A 19,198-nucleotide genomic window follows, 5' to 3' on the forward strand; every position below is an offset into this window, starting at 1 on the left:
CTTCTAGCCTCTCTTCCAAATGTCCAGAACCATGGGATTTCCTGGCCAAATAGCCTTCTGAGGCCATTCCTCTTGAGGCCATGCCCCATAGGTATACCACAATGTCCAAGGAGTAGACAAAGACAACAACTATTTGGGAAGGAAAAAGATGTTGAGGAATGTGAAAGGATCTTACAACCTCATGAGTGAATATTTACATATGTGCCTGCAAGTCCCTTCATGGTTTTGGTCAGAATCAGGAGCACTTAGAGACATGAGGTATGGCTACTGGCACTTCTTCACTCTCATAGGCCAATGGGAACCTCAAAACCTCTGAAAATTCCAAACTCAAACTTGGATCTCCAAGACTTAAAGGAGCTGTATTTGTCAAGAGATTTGAGTAGAAAATATTTAATTTATTCATTTTTAGGTTGGTTTATAATTTAAATAGTAAGACATATGGTACGTGGCTCTCTATTTTAACTCTTGCCCTATATCCTACAAATGTTAAGTAACTGCCTTCTGCTTGTTTGTATTTGTCTTTGATCCAAGATAATTGGTCATTGGTGAATTCAGAGGAATGCTAGACCAACCTGAAGACCTAGAGGGATGAGGACAAGCCCCATGCCCAAGTTTCCTATCTATATCTCTCAAATAAAACACAAGAGAAAGAACAGCTTGTCCTTTAAGGATACTTCTAGTTACTGGGGCAGCAATATTGTCCAGTCCTGTGTCTCTAACTTAGTATGCTATATATTGTAAGAATATCTATTGATGACAGGAATCAAACAAATTTACGTGTTCCCAATGACATTTTTTCATCCATCCCTGAAAACCAGATAATGGCATTTTTGCTGGTGTAGTCTTCACCAATTTAGTGCCAATGGTCATGAAGGCTAGTTACTGGTGCAGGTAGCTGAAAATACCTTAAAGAATTTAGGGGATGTTTCCCCTGACTTTTCACACTATACCTAAACATCTCAAGGTGCATTTTATATTTGAGGTTAGACATTAACATGACATTCTCCTATAAGAGTCTGCCTGTGTGGCAATAATTATCCTTGAAGTCACCTTCTGAAATCAGCAATGGAGTCACGGTGTGCATTATAACAAAATCAATGAATGGTTTTTCCTTTGAGCACTTCATAGTGTCTTCATGTTTGCCTTGACTGAGAAAGATTTAACTGGCTAGCTCGCTTCTCCGGTGTGTTTTCAGCTTGTCAACGAAAAGGAGCAGCAGTGAACTTGCCTGAACATCTATTAATATTTTCAAAACACAGGACCTCCGTTTTTGCTTTTTATCACATTGTCAATGCATAGTACGCTCCAGACAGATATTGTTTATGAGACATGTAACTTATCTTGCTGTTGTGCAGCCCCATAGAATAGCAAGCATTAATTTCATAGCATGATGAATAGAATCAATACTAGCAGTGGAAATCTTCCCATCATTTTGCTTATATTGGATTAAACAGATCAGTTAGTTGCTCATGAAATCACAATCCATGCATGTCCTGCCTCACAGAACTCTGAGATTGAATGACAGAGTGTAGCAAGGGAGCAAATGACTCTCCAGCAATCAAGATAATAATATTAACACCTCAGATTCATTTTTGCCTCAAGGAACAAAATCTGAATTTTGTGTTTATTGATTGTCAAACATGAGATTATTCTCTTCGCCTTTGCCAAAGTGGAGAGGAATTCTTATCTTGATTCCCCTCTTTGCTCCCAAAAGATAGCCTTTTTAAAATTCCAGTAGAATTAACACATAGTGTTATACAAGTTTCAGGTGTACAATATAGTGGTTCAGCAATTCTATATATTATTTAGTATTCATGGCGATAAGTGTACTCTTAATATCCTTTGCCTGTTTCACCCATTTCTCTATTCACCTCCGCTCTGGGAACCACCAGTGTGTTCTCTATATTGAAGAGCTTGGTTTTTTTGTTTGTCTCTTTTTTTTTTTCTTTATTTCTTAAATTCCACATATGAGTAATATTATATACTATTTGTCTTTCTCTGACTTATTTCACTGGGCATTATACCCTCTAGATCCATCCACGTGGTTGCAAATAGAAAGATTTTATTATTTTTACAAATGAATAATATTCTGATATATATGTGTATATACATATATGAATGTACATATATATACATATGTGATATTTGTATCATATCTTCTTTAATATAACTGAGTTTTGATAAATAGAGGTTCTGCTAAAATTCAGTCCCATATGTGAGATGAATTAGAAAATTCTTCTCTCATAAATCTTAAGGGGAATCACTGAAATATTTAAGGACTTTAAAAAAAAATAAGCAAAGGATAGACTAATACGTTTTACTTTTTTTCTGTCTCAACTAGCCTAACTTTCAGCTCTGTAAGGAAAATATTTGCTTATTTCTTGTTTGAAACTTCGGAAAAATGCTTGCTAAGTGTTTGTTGAATACATCTTTAATTGTTGACTAAATCAATAGAAGCTGATCATCAATACCGGGTGTTGGCAAACATTTTCCTTAGAGGAGCCTGGGTGGCTCAGTCTGTTAAGCCTCAGACTCTTGGTTCCAGCTCAGGTCATGATCTCACAGTCATGGGATCAAGCCCCACATCAGGGTCTGTGGTCAGTGCAGGGTCTACTGCAGATTCCTTCCTCCACTCTCTCTCTCAAATAAATAAATAAAATATTAAAACAAAAACATTTTCCTTAAAGGGCCAGATAGTAAGTATCTTAGAGTTCGTGGGCCACATATGGTCTCTGTCACAACTATTGACTTCTATAATACTAGCTCGAAAGCACCATCATTCACACATAAACAATATGTAAACAAATATAGCTGTGCTTCAATAAAACGTTTGTTTACATAAACAGGCTATCTGGCCTACAGACCATAGTTTGCAGACCCCTGATCTACACATACATAGAAACAGAAGGATGGATACTTATGGGTCCGTGGCAATCTCATGCTCATAAATTTGATCAAGAAGTTCTTACTTTTTTGTTTTAAAGATTTTATTTAATGGGATCCCTGGGTGGCGCAGCGGTTTGGCGCCTGCCTTTGGCCCAGGGCGCGATCCTGGAGACCCGGGATCGAATCCCACGTCGGGCTTCCGGTGCATGGAGCCTGCTTCTCCCTCTGCCTGTGTCTCTGCCTCTCTCTCTGTGTGTGACTATCATAAATAAATAAATAAATAAATAAATAAATAAATATTAAAAAAAACTTAAAATTAAAAAAATAAAGATTTTATTTATTTATTCATGAGAGACACAGAAAGAGAGGCATAGAGATAAGCAGAGGGAGAAGCAGGCTCCATGCAGGGAGCCCGTTGTGGGACTCCATCCTGGAACTCCAGGATCACGCCCTGAGCCGAAGTCAGACGCTTAACCAGTGAACCCCAGGCGTCCCTGATCAAGCAGTTTTTAGAATAGTATCCTGAAAAGCATATATCATCCTCAGTATTGGCCACTTAAGGAAATTCCTTTTAAGGAAAGAGACATGTTTTCCAATGGTTATATCTAAAATATATAGCCTATAAGGATAACTACTATCCAGAAAAGAACACATTTTTTTCAATAAAATGTTCATTATAATACATGTTTACCCAATTCTAGGTTCTGTGCTAAGAGCTCTTCAGGTTTTGTTGTGTTGAAAGAAAACAAGAATACCATTGAGTTAGTTTATTGGTTAATACTGTACCCTGATACCAGGGAATCCCCTAATAAACATCTGTGATTGATTTGATACTTTACTATCACTTTCCAAAGGAATTCCATCTGAAAATGGACAAAGTTGGAGGTGAAAATAAGAAGCCATGTTTTATAGTATCATTGTATCCGTTTGCTAGCATAATGAAAAGTGGAAGTTAAAGACAAAGTGAAATTTCTGGTCTGGATATTTATTGTCATACAAAGAATCTTTTACTCAATTATTTATCAAGAAGACAGAAAGGAAGAAAAGATGGAAGGAAGGAAGGAAGGAAGGAAGGAAGGAAGGAAGGAAGGAAGGAAGGAAGGAAAGAAGGAAGGAAGTCCTATCAATATAATCAGCTTTTTTGGTAAATTTCCTGGAGCTATATTTGTACTGGTGAGTCAGGAGATAAAGATGATATAGATAAACAGTTGTTCATATTCAAACCATTTTTTAAAAGTGATATTACAAAAGAAAATGTGTTGATGTAGTCAATTAGTTGTTTTCATCCAAATGCCACAGTGGAGTAACTTTTTCATATATGATATTAATATCATCAATGTAACTTGATTCATGGTAATAGAATATTACATGAAGCAACATAGAAAGGATGCTGGCATGAAGAGGATGTTTTATTTAGAAAAGAAGAAGAAGAAAGAAACACTGTCATTCTGAAGTAAGAAGAAACTGTTCAACAATATTGAGGAAATAACCTCACACATATTTTTCAGTGGTTTAATACATCAGAAGAGCACTAGGAATTGCGGAAAGATCAAGTAAACTGAATAGTAGAACAAGTATGCAAGTTTCCCTGTAAATCACATGTTTACTTAGAGCAATTAACATTTGAAATGGTTTATGATCTCTAGGATTTAAGAGATCTGTTTGCACGAGTGTCATTCAGATTACATCTATTTGCTAATGAAACATAAAGAGGTTTTCATACGGAAATTTGTTTTATCCCTTTATGAACCTCAAAGGGAGAACATGAGTACAAAATTCCATTTTCTTTCTTAGATACCTACTCACAAACAGGCTTCTTTACCTTCAGATATGAGTAGCATTGCTAACCAGTTTGAAAGTAACTGGAGGCCAAAGAACATTTTAGTGCTGTCTGCTTAAGAAATGAAATTCCGGGGCACCTGAATGGCTCAGTTGGTTAAGCAACTGCTCTTGATTTCAGCTCAGGTCATGATCTCAGGGTCATGAGACAGAGCCCCCACATAGGGCCCTACACTGGGTGTGGAGCCTGCTTGAGATTCTCTCTCTTCCTCTGTCCCATACCTGTGCTCACATGCTCTCATTCTCTCAAAAGAAAGGGAAAGAAAGAAGAAAGAAAGAAAGAAAGAAAGAAAGAAAGAAAGAAAGAAAGAAAGAAAGAAAGAAAGAAAGAAAGAAAAAGAAAGAAAGAAAGAAGAAAGAAAGAAAGGAAGAAAGGAAGGAAATGAAATTCTTCAGTTGAGAGGATGTGTGTCAATGAAGAAGGTCTAAGAGGTAATCAATCAACTGGCAGTGGCATTGGCCTCACAGTAGAATCACAAATCCCAGTTAATTACACCATCTTCTCTTCCAGAGCAAAACTTGAATCTGTGTAATTTAGAAAACGGATGCTTATCTCAATAAAATGTTTCCATATTATTATCATATGCCTCTCAAGTGTGCTTCATATAACTGTAGTAAATATCTTCCCAGTCTGAGAAAGAGACCTATCTTGAACCAAAGAAATAGGTTCCACTTACCTCCCCATGTCACATCGCAGTATATCTTATAAAACTAAGACATGGATCTTAGGTTAGGTTAGAATTTAAAAAGAAAATTCTATCAATTCTTCTTGAATATTGGGAACTCAGCTATCATTCCTCATTAATTTACTGGTTTTAGTAAATCCCGTAAAGTAATTTGAATCTCAGATATTCACTGATATGTTCTTAGTCAGTTACCATAATTAATTCAGGAATTTATTTATGTCGGCCAAGTCAATAGGAAAGTTTAGGGAGCTGCATGTGCTACTTTACCACTTCACAGTTCTTGAAATAATGTTGCATTTCAAGTGTCTTCATCAGAGTGAAAAAGGAAGATGCATTGACAGAGACAAATTGAAAGGGAGAGAGAAAAAAAGAGAGAGAATGAGAAAGAGACAGAGGGAATTTAAGTGGCCAATCCAAAGCTCTTTTCTTTTCTTTTCTTTTCTTTTTTTTTCTCAGCTGGACTCTGAAATATTCACAAATTGTCCTATTCCATTCTTCACCTGAACTTCAAAGGTTGACCTTACAGATGTGGAGGAATTAGAAATCATCAGGAATCAAGGAATAAGTGTGGGTGATGTACACACACTTAAATAGAACATGTCACGATAGGGAGAAAATAAAGAGCTGTCTTATAGGCATTTCTATTTTAAAATAATGCCTCACTGCACCATATGATGAAAGATCTTCAGAGCACATAAAGTTAGTCATAATGGAAACTCCTTAATTGAATGGCATGGAAAAAGGCCTCAGGGATTGCCAGAGAAGAGACAGGGTAATCACATGCTATCAGAACTGCATCACTGTCAACTCTAAAATCCAGGAGTCGGAGCTGACTTTAACTCTCATAAGCAACGCTTGAAAACATACTCAAGAATTAGCACAAATCATCTTATTGAAATATAAATGTACCACTCACAGAAGTAATCACGTGCACCATAGTTACAAGACAAAGGGGTTTTTTGTTTCTTATTTCTTTTAAGTAGTCAGTCCATTTGGGAGTGGGGGGTGGGTATTGACATGAAATCCATGCAAAACTAACACATGCAAATGTATTTTGTAGAATCCACGCAGATGTAAAAAACAGTCCTGATAGAGTAATGGGAATGTCAGATTTTTGAATTCACAGCTATCTGAGATCCAGAAGTTTAAATACTTTCTAAATGGTTAATTGCAATCATCTTTGTCATATCTGCAAGTTCTGAAAGCCTGTTGGAATAGAACTCTGTCCTAGCCACAGACACATTCAAGTGATGAGTCCCACCCCAAAGTTTCATGCTCTAGTATATGCTAATATATATATAATATATGTATATATATAGTATATGCTAATATATATATGTATATATATAGTATATGCTAATATATATATATATATATATATATAATACACACCCTAGCACATAAAGAGAATAGAGCATTCTAATTTGTATATCTGGAGATATATATATATGATACATGATGAGAAGCTACTGCATCCTTAGAAAACTTGACATTACATAACACCTATTATATTTATTATTTCAATAATGAAATGTTGCAATATATTGAATCACCCTGCTAACAAGGAGAGCCGTATATACTGAGTCCTGAGCACAATTTAAAGCAGAGATTGGGTCCACCATGTCACTGCACTGATCCTCATGCCTCTTTATTTCATATAAATAGAACAGAGTAACATAAAATATGAGCAGCTGCTCTTCATTGTCACTATGACAAGAAAGATTTTTAAAGAGCAAATTCTAAAGACAAGCAAAGGTTTTGTGTATTGTTTCCACAATGATGATGGAGTCTTCCAAGGTCTGTTGGTTTTTAAGGTGTGTTCCATGTACCGCAAGTGGGAAGCAATGTCTGAAATGAATGTGTGTGTGTATGTGTGTGTGTATTGGGTCAGGGGTGGGTTTGTAATAATTTGAAGGCATTGGAAGAAGGCTTTCAAAACTGTCCACCCAGGAACTGTGACCTTTGTGTTTGCTTGGTCATAAAATACAAAACCAATAAATGCTCATCTAACATTTCACCAGCTGTTTGAATCTCACTGCATTCTTACTATCACAATGGCTTTTAGCATCTGCTGAAGAGATTACTAAATATTTATCTAGATGATTCCATGGCTAATTCAGTAATAGATGATTCACTACCATTCAATGCAGGAAAAGTACTTAGGAGTTTGGTGTGTGGAGTGAGATATACCCCTGCAATGCAGCTTATCCCTGCATTCAGGCTTGTCTCATGGAAGACACTGAAAAAGTTGTTGCTTTTGGTTTTGTTTTGACATTGAACAAGTTTTAATATCACAGTGTACTATCTGTAAAGTTGGGTTAGCAAAAATTGCTAGTTCATGACGGGATCATGAGGATTCAATGTGATAATGCATATAATGTATTTGATGATGATCGATACACGTAACCTGTCTTTGTTGTTTATGGTACCATCACGATCATTTTCATTACCACTCAATGCAAATAATTTCATTTCTGTACATCTCTGACTGCCAATCAATTTTCTTATATTGAAATCTGATTCCTTGAGATTTCGTCCCAAATTCTAATTTGGTCCCTCATGGTATACATATATATACATGCTCACAGCCAATTCTTAACATGGTTAAGCTCAGTTATTAACATTTCCACAGTACAGCTTCTGTTTCTGCTCTGCTCCCAGCCAACTCTCAAACAAATGTGGGGAGTGACAGAAAAGGAGACAGAATAGAGGAGAGAGAAGGAGGGCTTCTCTTCTATTACTCTGTTATACTGGCTAAGCATGTCCATGTTCTTCAAATATTCTTCAAGTGGCATGACACTTACCTTACTCTGTTCACTCTTATCTGATGGAGCTGTATTTTTCTGCATCTCATTAAGAGAGAGTTGTCCTGTATGGAAACAGTATTTCCAGATATTCTGAAGTGTTTAAAAAATAATTAGGGAGGGAGGCAAAGAGTCTAATGAAAAAACAATCCATTCTAAACCCTGGTCATTGTTATCCTATCCATGGAAGTGTTTCTTTTCCACCTTTCTATGTGTGTGTGTTTAACTTAAATTATTAAACTTATTTGCTATGAAAATTTAATGGGAACTTATGCCAGAGTTTGTTTATTTGTTCATGGGGGAATTATTTTTAATGCTAGAGTTCTCAAAGTGGACAAGTGTTGAAAATGCATATGTAGATAAGCAAATGAGTAATGTGGATGAATCTGCTGAAAGCTGACTTTGGCTGATAGACATGTGCATTTGTTTAAAATAAAGACAAATAGCAAAGTTCCCAGATAATTTGTTGTTTCAATTCAGTGGTCAAGAACATTCTAAGAATGATATGAAGGAAAATTAAAGGATTTTAAGTTTCTGTTACTTAAGGCAGCAAACTTTTTTATGTCAGAAGTTTTAAATGATTAGAACACAGAACATTTTAGAGATGTGGAAATTCAGTGATATGGAACAATCAAGACTCTCATAGACAAGATAAATTGTATAATATAATACTTCCTGAGTGGTTTTACACTCAACAGTTATTGCTCTGTTAAAAAGCAAGGTTTAAAAATACTGTTTATGATATAGTATAATTTTGTTTAAAATTGTTGTTAATAATTATATTATAAATATATATGTGTATAAATATATGCTTGTGTGTTAAAAATTAAAGAAGCGTACCAAACTGTTAACTACAGTTATCACTGAGAAGCTGTTTATAGAAGGCTTTTACATTCCATGCTATGCTTTTCTGTAATTTTTGAATAGTAAGTATATAATGAATGTATTGCTTTTGAAATGATTACTTTATAATCAGAAGGGGAAAAAAGAGCTAAAACATGAAATGCATGATTAGTCTAGAATTGTAAAAAATGATTCTTTTTTTCTTTTAACTTAGCATTTATCAAAGGAATAGTAGCCTAAATGCTGAAATATATTATTACCTACAGGCCAAATCTATTAACCGTTAAACTATTTATATTCATCCAAAGTGGTTGACTGTGAAGTGGTGGCATGCCATCAGAAAAGAAACATACCCCAAAAGATTGTGGTTTACATGCAGTTTACACATTTTGGAACCTATCTAACCATCTCAAAGCCAAATGGTCCAGGAAATAAAAAGTCACCCCAAGCTATGGACTTTCAACTGTTGAGCTCTGCCCCAGGAAATATCCCAGGCAACCGAAAGATATAAGGACACCTAGTCTCCAAGCAACTTGAGTTCCATTTAGCATGTAGTTTCATAAAGCTTAATGAGAATTGGCTATCTCCTCCACTTTGGGAGACACTAGGTTCATGGAGAACAGGGTGTTCTGGTTTTGCACTATGTGAATGAAGAAGTCATAAAGCTGTGTGACTCTGAGCAGCTGCCTGAATCAAGCATTGCAGTTCAAAGGAACCTTTTGGTTAGTACACCCTATGGCTGTGTGGTTAAATGAATGAGGAGACTGATAACCTACCAACTATTTTGAAACAGTTTCATTAGTCTGAAATTCTACTGATGCACATGCCCTAAAGACTGTCATCCATTTGAAGGATATGGTATAGTGCTAAAGTTGGCAAGATCTCAACTCAGGAGCTAAACTGTCCAGGTACATATCCTGGCCCGTGTATGACATTGAGCAAGTTATTCAAATTCTCTGGATCTAAGTTTTATCATCTATCAATGGGAATAGTAACAGTAGCTGTTTCAGGAGTTGCTATGCAGATTAATGAGCTAATATTTATAAACACCACAGAGCTGGGATTATAATAAGAATGGTATCAGTGTTTGTTAACAACAACAAAAATACCCATCCTAACTATTCTACACATTGCTCTGGACCCTGACAATTAGATCCATCCCTCAATTTTCAAATCAGGCCATCTAAAAAATTCAGATGAAGACCTGTAGGCATACAAATGAGGACACAATTAAGCCCTGCTTAGAGAAGAAAGGAAAATCACCTCAGTAAAGATATGACTGGGTTTCACAGCATGAGTGGGAGATTATTTGGCCCAGAAAAGTAAAGGAGGGGCATTTCAGCCAGAACAATAACCATATATATTAACACATATAAACAACATATACATGCAGGGACATGTAAAATCACCCACTATGCTTCGACAGAAATCTCTGGAGCATAGACAAAATGGAGGTGATTAAAGCTTCTAACTTCATGATAACTTCAATGATACCTGTTGCAATTTATGATGAGGTAATACACAGCCATGGAAGATTTTCTTAAGTGGAAGGACAGAAGAAGATTTACATTAAAGAGAAATAATTCTGACAGCCACACACACACACACACACACCCCACACACATGTTAGAAAAGAAAATGTACTAGTTGATGTGGATAAGAGGCAGGACGTGCACAGTTCTGGTGAGATGTGAGAGCCTGGACTAAGATAGAGACAGAGGGAGTGAATGCCATCACATGATCCTTGAGATAATTTGGAGGTGGAGCTGATAAAACTTGGTGAATGACAGTCTGGAAGAAAGGGAAGCATCAGAAATAATATTTTGTTTTCTAGCTCAGGCAATTAGGAATTGAGTGATTTCATTAGGGAGCAGGGTAGCAGTTGATCTGGGGTTGCCTAGACAACCTTATCTCCTGGAGAAGATGAACAGAAAGAGAGAAAGGTCATTTTAAACTCAAGAGAAAGGTCAAGTGAGGAAACATAGATTCAGGAGTCATTGTACACATGGTTGATGGAAACCACAAGAAGGAATGAAATGAATCAGGGGAAAATGGGTGGAATGAGAAGAGACATGAGAGGACTTCAAGGAAAAACATCTAAGGAGTGGGCAAAAGTTGCTAAGGCAAACTAAAAGAAAAGTTTCAGGCTAGCAGGAGAATCAGAATAAAGACAGTGTTCCTGTTTGTTTATTTTTGCATTCATTCAATCCATTTATTCATTCATTCAATAAATATTTATTGAGCACCCATTGTGTCCCAAGACATGGGAATGCTGAGAAGGGAGACCCTGTGTGAGAGAAATAGACCAACTTCTTGTTATCATGGAGTTTGAAGTCTATTACAAAAGACCATGTAAGACTATCACCAAAAAAGTCAGACAAATTTCATTTTTTTCTAAGAAGGGAAAATATCAGTGGTATGAAAACACAGATGGGAGGATCAGAGAAGTCCTCCAGAAGATTGAATGGAGATGAGTAGGGGTCCTCCAGGTTGGGTTGCTGGGGGTGGTGGCATGTTCCAGACAGGGTACATAATGTGTGTGAGGCTCTACACTCCTTCCTCTGACTATGAAGGAAATGGAAAACATGCATAAGTTGCCCCCATTTGTCATGTCTTTCTCTAATTTCTGGGTTGTATGTAACTACAGGTCTATATTTTAGTTCCTGACAATACATTCTGTGCTATGAAGAGGAAAACACATCAGATGGGTCATTATAAAGAGTAGGATCTAGTTTTCGTGCAGGTTGTCCCTACATCTCACAGCATAAATTCTGAAGGAAGGCCTTTGAAATCGGTATTTTCCATACCAAAGCTGGGGGCTAGAATCCTGTGTCTAGAGTCAAGAGTAGCCACCTTCCTCAGGGCAGAAAGACAGGCTCATCTGCTGTGAGGTCATCAAAATTCAGACCCTCACCCGGTGTAGTCACTAGAGATCACAGCCTCCACCTGATGAGTTTGTCACACAGGTCTTCAGGAAGAGGCAGCCATCCACGCTGCGATCTGCGATCGCTTTGCACTCAGGTTGACAGTAAAGAGATTCTTTCCACTAAGTGTGTAATTATGTGCCCCTCAAAATCAGGGTGATTTTCCACCTCATAGAGATTCTTTGCTTTGCAAGAGAAAGGAATAAACAACCTGTCCTTTCCAATGGGATGAATAAAGTCTTGAAATATAGAATTGCACAAATAAAAGTAGAGATAACATATAACTAAAGGCCCCTTTCTCGAACACTAGCATGATGGTCATCCAAATCCTTTACAGATGCTAATGACCGATCTTGTCAATATCAGGCTTTGGAAAGTCTAAGAAATCTTGTTCTGAAAAAGAATTCAGAAAGGGATGCCCGGGTGCCTCAGTGGTTGAGCGTCTGCCTTTGGCTCAAGGCGTGATCCCGGAGTCCCAGGATTGAGTCCTACATCGGGCTCCCCGCAGGGAAACCTGCCTCTCCCTCTGCCTATGTCTCTGTCTCTCTCTTTGGGTCTCTCATGAATAAATAAATAAAATCTTAAAAAAGAAAAAGAATTCAAAGATTGCAGAAGAACAAACATTAAAGATGAAAAGTAAAACAAATGAATACTATCTTGGAGAATGAAATCACAGGTATATAATTAGCATTGACAGAGGCTGGCTAAATTCATTTCCACAAACCGCCTCAATCCTCCACCTTTTAGTCAGATTTTCTATCAAAACAGCAATCTGTCTTTAAGGTAATATTCATACTTTCAGGTGACACTTTTCTAAAAACGGACTGTAGATTAACTCCTTTTCCACCAAACAAAAACACATTTTGCTCAATGGCTGCAACTCTTCAAAATGTGTCCCACGTTTATAACTTCCTCCTCTTACACTGTGTTTTGTCTTCCTCCTTGTTACACATCACATATTACTCTGTGCTTCTGATGGTTGAATAACAGTCCACAGCTCTGAGAAATAATTCGGTGTTTTGATTATGAAATGAAGGGCTGCAGACAGAGAGAGTAAATGTTAATTGCATGTCACCGCTTACACCCTCTGTCTTTGTTTTGTTCTGATAATGTTAACTTGTTCATCATTATCAAATCTGGCAAATACACACAATTTTCGTGGTGAGCATAAATTTTTTTCATAAGCTCCCCATTCAGAATGAGCACCATAAATATTAGGTACAATTTTGGAAGAATTTCATACACACATACACACACATACATGTACACACAGAGATATACTGTGTTTGTTATTTTAATTATAGCATAACTCAGATCCGTGGTTTTTTTTCTGCTTACGTGAAGAATTGTGAGGACATTTGAATTGTGGTTATCCACCAGACTTAGGGTTGAAGATTGGTGAAATCCTTCCCTAAATATAGTTGTTTTGTAAGAGGAAAAGCAAGATGGCTAGAATAGGTATCTGCATTGTAGCTCTGCCCTATTACTCTTCTTGGAAGACAGTCCCTATGTTTTTGAATGGTAAGAGAGTCCATGAGGACCAGATCAACTGGAGATACTGATGCTCTCAAAGGAAGAACAGTGACTTGAATGATGGGGTGTTAGCTCATAACAGTGTATCTACCCAACCCCTTTTCCCAAAGCGAAAAATCCCACATTTATGATCCTATCTACTTAGACATACAGGTTTTTTTAAATTGTATGTGATTTATTACAAAAATCTAATTCAGTCAAACCATTTGTAAAAGTGTAGATGCAGCTAATGTCTTTTTCTACCAACTATTGAAAGACAAAACCTTTTCAGGATCTTAGGCATTAGAGTTTGAGATTTCCAAAAGATACAGAAAAAAAAAAAAAAAATCAAATCATGCCCCTGCCTCAAAAGCTACAGAAATTAGAAGGCAAGCATAATGGGCCTGAATAGGAGAGCCACTTAAGGAAGACAAGAGAAAAGCAGCAAATTAAGATAATTGATATGCTAGTCATTTTAATTCACAGGATCTGCATATGGGTTGGGTTGAGCACAAAGGGAAAAAGTGATTACAGTTGACCCCTGAAAAACAGGGCTAAGGGTGCCAATCCCCCCCAATACACTCAAAAATTCATACATTAACTTTTGACTGCCCAAAACTTAATTACTAATAGCCCACTATTGACTTAAAGCCTTACCAATAACGTAGTTGCTTAACACATATGTATGTTATATGTGTTATGCACTGTGTACTTACAATAAAGTAAGCTAGAGAAAAGAAAATGTTTTTAAGAAAATCTTAACAAAGAGAAAATATTTTTACAGTATTCTGTATTTATCGAAAAAAATCCACGTATAAGTGGACCCACACAGTTTGAACCTGTGTGGCTCAAGGGTCAAGGGTCAACTGGATTCTGTTTTTAGCTGACAATGCTTGACTCCTAGAAAATGGCACTTTCTTTTTCTTTTATGTTCTCTCCTGCACAGGTAACATAGGATGTTAACAAGTTAATTTTTTTTTTTTTCAGTAAATAGATATCTATGCTCAGAGTTCAAGGAGGGTCTGTTTGCTACCAAATTAGATACTGCGATGATCCTGATTACTTCTTTAGGTTATCAGATAAATAATATGCATGGCCTGAGGGAAAGAGTTGATACTCTAATATATATGTGTTCATGTAAATAGATATTGTCTTTTATTGAACATCTCAGAAATAGGTCGTGTGAGCCACATGGTTGTGCCCAGACACTAGCCATGTTCTGAGAGGTGTGAGTAGGACAGAGGAGGGTGTGGTAGGACACAGACGTTCTCAGTTACCCTTTGGGGGGATATTCCAAGGTTCTTCTAATACCCGTTCCCTCTTAACATCTCTTCACTAAGTTAAGTAAAAAGCATGCATAGGTTTGTTTTCCCCATAGTAGAGCACATGAGACAACAGGGGGAAGTTTGGGGTGGAAACTGTTAAATTTGTGCAACAGGATTAGAAATTTCACAATAAGACATATATTTTCATGAACCTTTAAGTACTTCTTGTTTCCAGTAAGGCTAGAGCTGTTCTTTCTTGCTACATTTTGACACTTCCAGTATGACATGAAACCAGGAAGTGTAATGGAATCTGAAAGCACAGTAAAATACAAAGACTCTCACAAATAGAATAAAACTTTTGGTTACTTACACGACTTCTTCCAGGGAACTAGGTGGGTATTTGAGAGAGTTTTGACTTGATGTGATCCATGAACTCAATATCTGCCTTAGAATACAAGTATTAAAATGCTGTGAGGGGTGCCTCACAGTTGGCTCACTTGGTTAAGCATCTGCCTTCGGCTCAGGTCATGATTCCAGGGTCCTGGGATGGAGCCTCACATAGGGATCCTTGGTCAGTTGGGAGCCTGCTTCTCCCTCTCCCTCTGCTGTTCCCCCTGACTGTGCTCTCTAGCTCTCTCTCTGTCAAATAAATAAATAAATAAATAAATAAATAAATAAATAAAATCTTTAAAAAAAAATACTATGACACCCACAGAATATATAATACCCAGAGTGACCCTAATATAAACAATGAACTTTGAGAGATTATAATGTAGCAGCTCCATCAATTCTAACAAATGTACCACTCTGGTGGTGGTGGGGTGTTATAATGTCCATGTGTGAGGGTGGGGCATGTATGAGAAATGTTTGTACCTACCTCTCAATTTTGCTGTGAACTTAAAACTGCTCTTAAAAAAAAAGTTAAAATACTATGATGTATCTTTCCATCTGTGAAGGAAAATTTGACTTTGGTGGAGATACATTTATATTCAATTTAGAGAAATTTCCTCCTGGGAGAAATAAAGCACCTAATAATATAGATACTGCTGGAAATGCACACAAGCTATTTTATTTTCATCTTTCACAAACTCATAATGCGAAGATGCATGTTAGCTAAAGTACCTATGATCTAAGGACATTTGTTTTGACTGCTGGATCCACACACATAGAATAACACACAAGCTACTCAATTGCTATAATAGTTACTCTGACAATAAGCAAGAATTTGGTCCATGTCCAGATTTTTCTTCCTCCCTCCCAATTTATAACTTACAGTCCCAGTAAAATATTCCTCAAAAAACTGCACTCTTTTTTTTTCCTTTGATGTTGCAATTTTGGCTGGGAAGAATTAGGCACTGACATTCATGATAACCCAAATCTCCTTGGCCAGGGACCCAGGAAGGACATTAAAGAAAGGCTCAAAAGTACTTCACCTGAGCAATATAGCTCTTAAATAATATCCTCTTCTCACCAACGTGTTGCAATCTTTCATTTTCTCAGGATATAATTTCCTCCAGGTCTGCATGGAGTTGGAAAGACAAGTTGCCACCAAAAATAAGAGTTTGTGTTTCTATAGCATCTGTTTATGACAGTGTATATAAATAAGAAGAGGTTCCACCCCAGTATAGGACAAAGAAAAAAATACATATCTTTTTATGAGTTGGCTTTCTGAAAATGCAACTAAATGAAAGAATGTGGAGGTGGAACCCAATATAAATGCAATGTCAGAACAAAAAAGAACCACCTACAAAAATCTTTCTTTAAAAAGCATCCCTTCCTAAAGAAGATGCATTGCATGTAGGCTCATACACAGATTTACTACCTACCCAAAGTAGCCTTCTCACAATGGCTTCCTTGAGGGATCATCTTTAAACCTTGAGGTTAGGAAAAAAAAAAAACAAAACAGTAAGTTATGATTCTTGTTGCCATTCTAAATATTGAACAGAAGTTGGGTGTGGTGGGGACATGCACTTCTATTTCTAACCTTTTTGCAACATTTGAGGATCTAAATGGTGAGGTAGACAAGATTAATCCCTAAACCACTCAGCTGTCAGGAAGTGCATCAGCCATTCTATGCATTTATTTACATTAGCATCTTGAGATGGATATTGGTTTTGTTCTGCATGTATATATATATATATTTTTAATATTTATATTTGTTATATAGACATATGTGTATAAGCATATGTATATATAGTAATATCTTTAAATGCATGAAAATGCAAATTGGATGGGATTTTTTTTTTCATTTGCAGGTTCTGCAACACATTGCAGGAGTGTAACATCCCTGGCTCCTCAGTATTAAATATTAAAAATATGTTCCAGTTATTGTGAAAAACAAAAACACCCATATATATTCCCAAACACGGGAGAGTGATGCTGCCCTAGGTGAAAACTAGTCTATAAACAGAGGCTGAGAGGTAAGTCTCAGATTCTTCCCTTTTGAGGTCCAGGTCACCTCACCCCAGTTTCGATGGTGATAGCACTGTGTCTACGCCCAGGGCTCTTTGCAGGGAGTTTTTCCCGCCATCAGGGTTGGGCTTGGCAAGAAATCACTTTCAAACTTTTCCAACTAAGAATGTTTGCCTTAACCAGTGCCTGAAGCTGATCCACAGTCTTTGAATCTCTGACATTGACAAGCGGAAGTACAGAAAGTAAGAGAAAAAAAATCAACTGGATTTTGTTCAAACTGTAAAGAACACACGTGCTATACCTTCAATCTGACAGGTAACCCTTCCTCTTCAGGTACTATTTTAGATTTATGATTATTTCAAGCATTTCAGAAATGTTAGATTTTACTTTCTCTACTTAATAACTTTTAAGTATTTTAATGAGATGTAAAAAATGGTTCCAAAATGCTCTTGGAAAGAGGGGCATAGAAAATACGATGAAATTAGGGTCCTGTCTAAAACGAGGGACACTAGACCTGTACAATGTGCTAGGCACCACGCTGACTGTTTTGTAGAATTTTTTTTCCTTAAATTTCCTCAAACCAGTCCTACATGGTAGCTACTATTGTCACCATTTTGATACATGTCAAAACTGAGCCAAAAACTTTAAGAAAATCTAAAAAGTAATAATAAGACATAAATCACTTTTAGAATGCTTAAGTTTAATATTTTTTAATTAATTTATTTATTTGAGAGAGAGAGATTGGGGTGAGGGACAGAAGGAGAGAATCTCCAAGCAGACTCCCTGCTGAGCCCGGAGCCTGACTCGGGGCTTGATCCCATGACCCTGAAACCAGGACCTGAGCCGAGATCAAGTCGGTTGCTTAACCAACTGAGCCACCCAGGTGCTCCTGGAGTTGAAAATTTAAAGTGTTTCTAACCTTGATGGCAATACAAATATTTATCTTGACACCCATTAAAATGTAAATACATATTCTTCTATCTCATCCTCATGGAATCCAAAGATAGTCCCCTCGTTGATATTAACTTTGCTTCGGTTATTTTTAATGACTGCTCTAAGAGGTGTGAAAGAGAAATTCTATCTGTAGATTATTCCAGGACTTCTCAGGAGACCCAGACTCCTGCTGTGATGTCCTGTGAGTTAAAGATAGAACACAATGTTCTATTCGGGCCCAGATGTAAATCTACCCAGAGTATCCCATGGGCTCTACATGTTTGGTAGAAAACCAAAAAAGGAACAAAGGCTGCAGCTCTATGTGGCAAGAGCGTAAACATGGAAACAAGGAAAGACGGGTACCTACTACTTGTTGTCCATTCATCTGTTCAGCTCTCCCCTCTGTCTTCCGGATGCTCTGTAGCTGAAACAGAGACTCCTGCATTTTGGTTTTCCAAGTCAATGGTCATGGGTCAAACCTTTGATTTTGTCACCTTTGGGTGAAAAATTAGCTGCATTGCTCAAAAGCTAAAGATACAGTTTCTCCTAGGGGTCTTCTTCAGAGCCATCCAGGGTTCAGTAGGCTTCACAAATAGCCATCACCATTAATGTCGCAGCAGTGGTGAATTCCTCATTCCCTTGAGCAAGATATTTCTTTTCTGTTCTTTTTCTTGTTAATTCTGTTGTTTGGAGCGGGGTGTCTTTGGTGGAGGACTGCCAAGTGAAAGTGCTTTTTCCTGGGTCATCTCTTTTAGAAGTTCTGAGTTAGGCAGATTAAATGGGTATGGGATTAGTTTCTGCAGTTTAAAGTCACCCAGGGTAACCGGGGCTCAGACTGCTGCAGCAGCAAAATAAACGTGATGGCTTCAATGTCAATTCATTAATGACACTATGCCAAACTGTATACCGCAATGAGAATTATGAGTCTCAAGCAAAGGATGTTGAGGATTGGGTTCCTATATTTTCTACCACAGATGCAATAGGTCTAGATTAAAGAATAGATTCAGAAAGTCATTTGAACTAAAATTAAAACTGTAGACAAAAGAACAAATTGCACATTTCCTAGATACTGTGATCCATTCCGGTGATCAATA

The 19,198-nt window shown here is 37.1% G+C and overlaps 2 long non-coding RNA genes across 2 annotated transcripts; both read right to left on the reverse strand.

Annotated features, from left to right (window-relative positions):
- Positions 1–12,639: 12,639 nt before the first annotated feature.
- On the reverse strand, positions 12,640–15,721 carry LOC119873421. The gene is made up of 2 exons (XR_005363995.1): positions 15,130–15,721; positions 12,640–13,020 (listed from the first exon to the last, which is right to left on the reverse strand). It is a non-coding gene; the product is annotated as an uncharacterized LOC119873421 (long non-coding RNA).
- A 491-nt stretch (positions 15,722–16,212) lies between these two features.
- On the reverse strand, positions 16,213–18,947 carry LOC119873420. Its single transcript, XR_005363996.1, has 3 exons — positions 18,468–18,947; positions 16,586–16,633; positions 16,213–16,278 (listed from the first exon to the last, which is right to left on the reverse strand). It is a non-coding gene; the product is annotated as an uncharacterized LOC119873420 (long non-coding RNA).
- Positions 18,948–19,198: the final 251 nt, after the last annotated feature.

Source organism: Canis lupus, chromosome 9, assembly GCF_011100685.1.
Source record: "Canis lupus familiaris isolate Mischka breed German Shepherd chromosome 9, alternate assembly UU_Cfam_GSD_1.0, whole genome shotgun sequence".
NCBI lineage: Eukaryota > Metazoa > Chordata > Mammalia > Carnivora > Canidae > Canis > Canis lupus.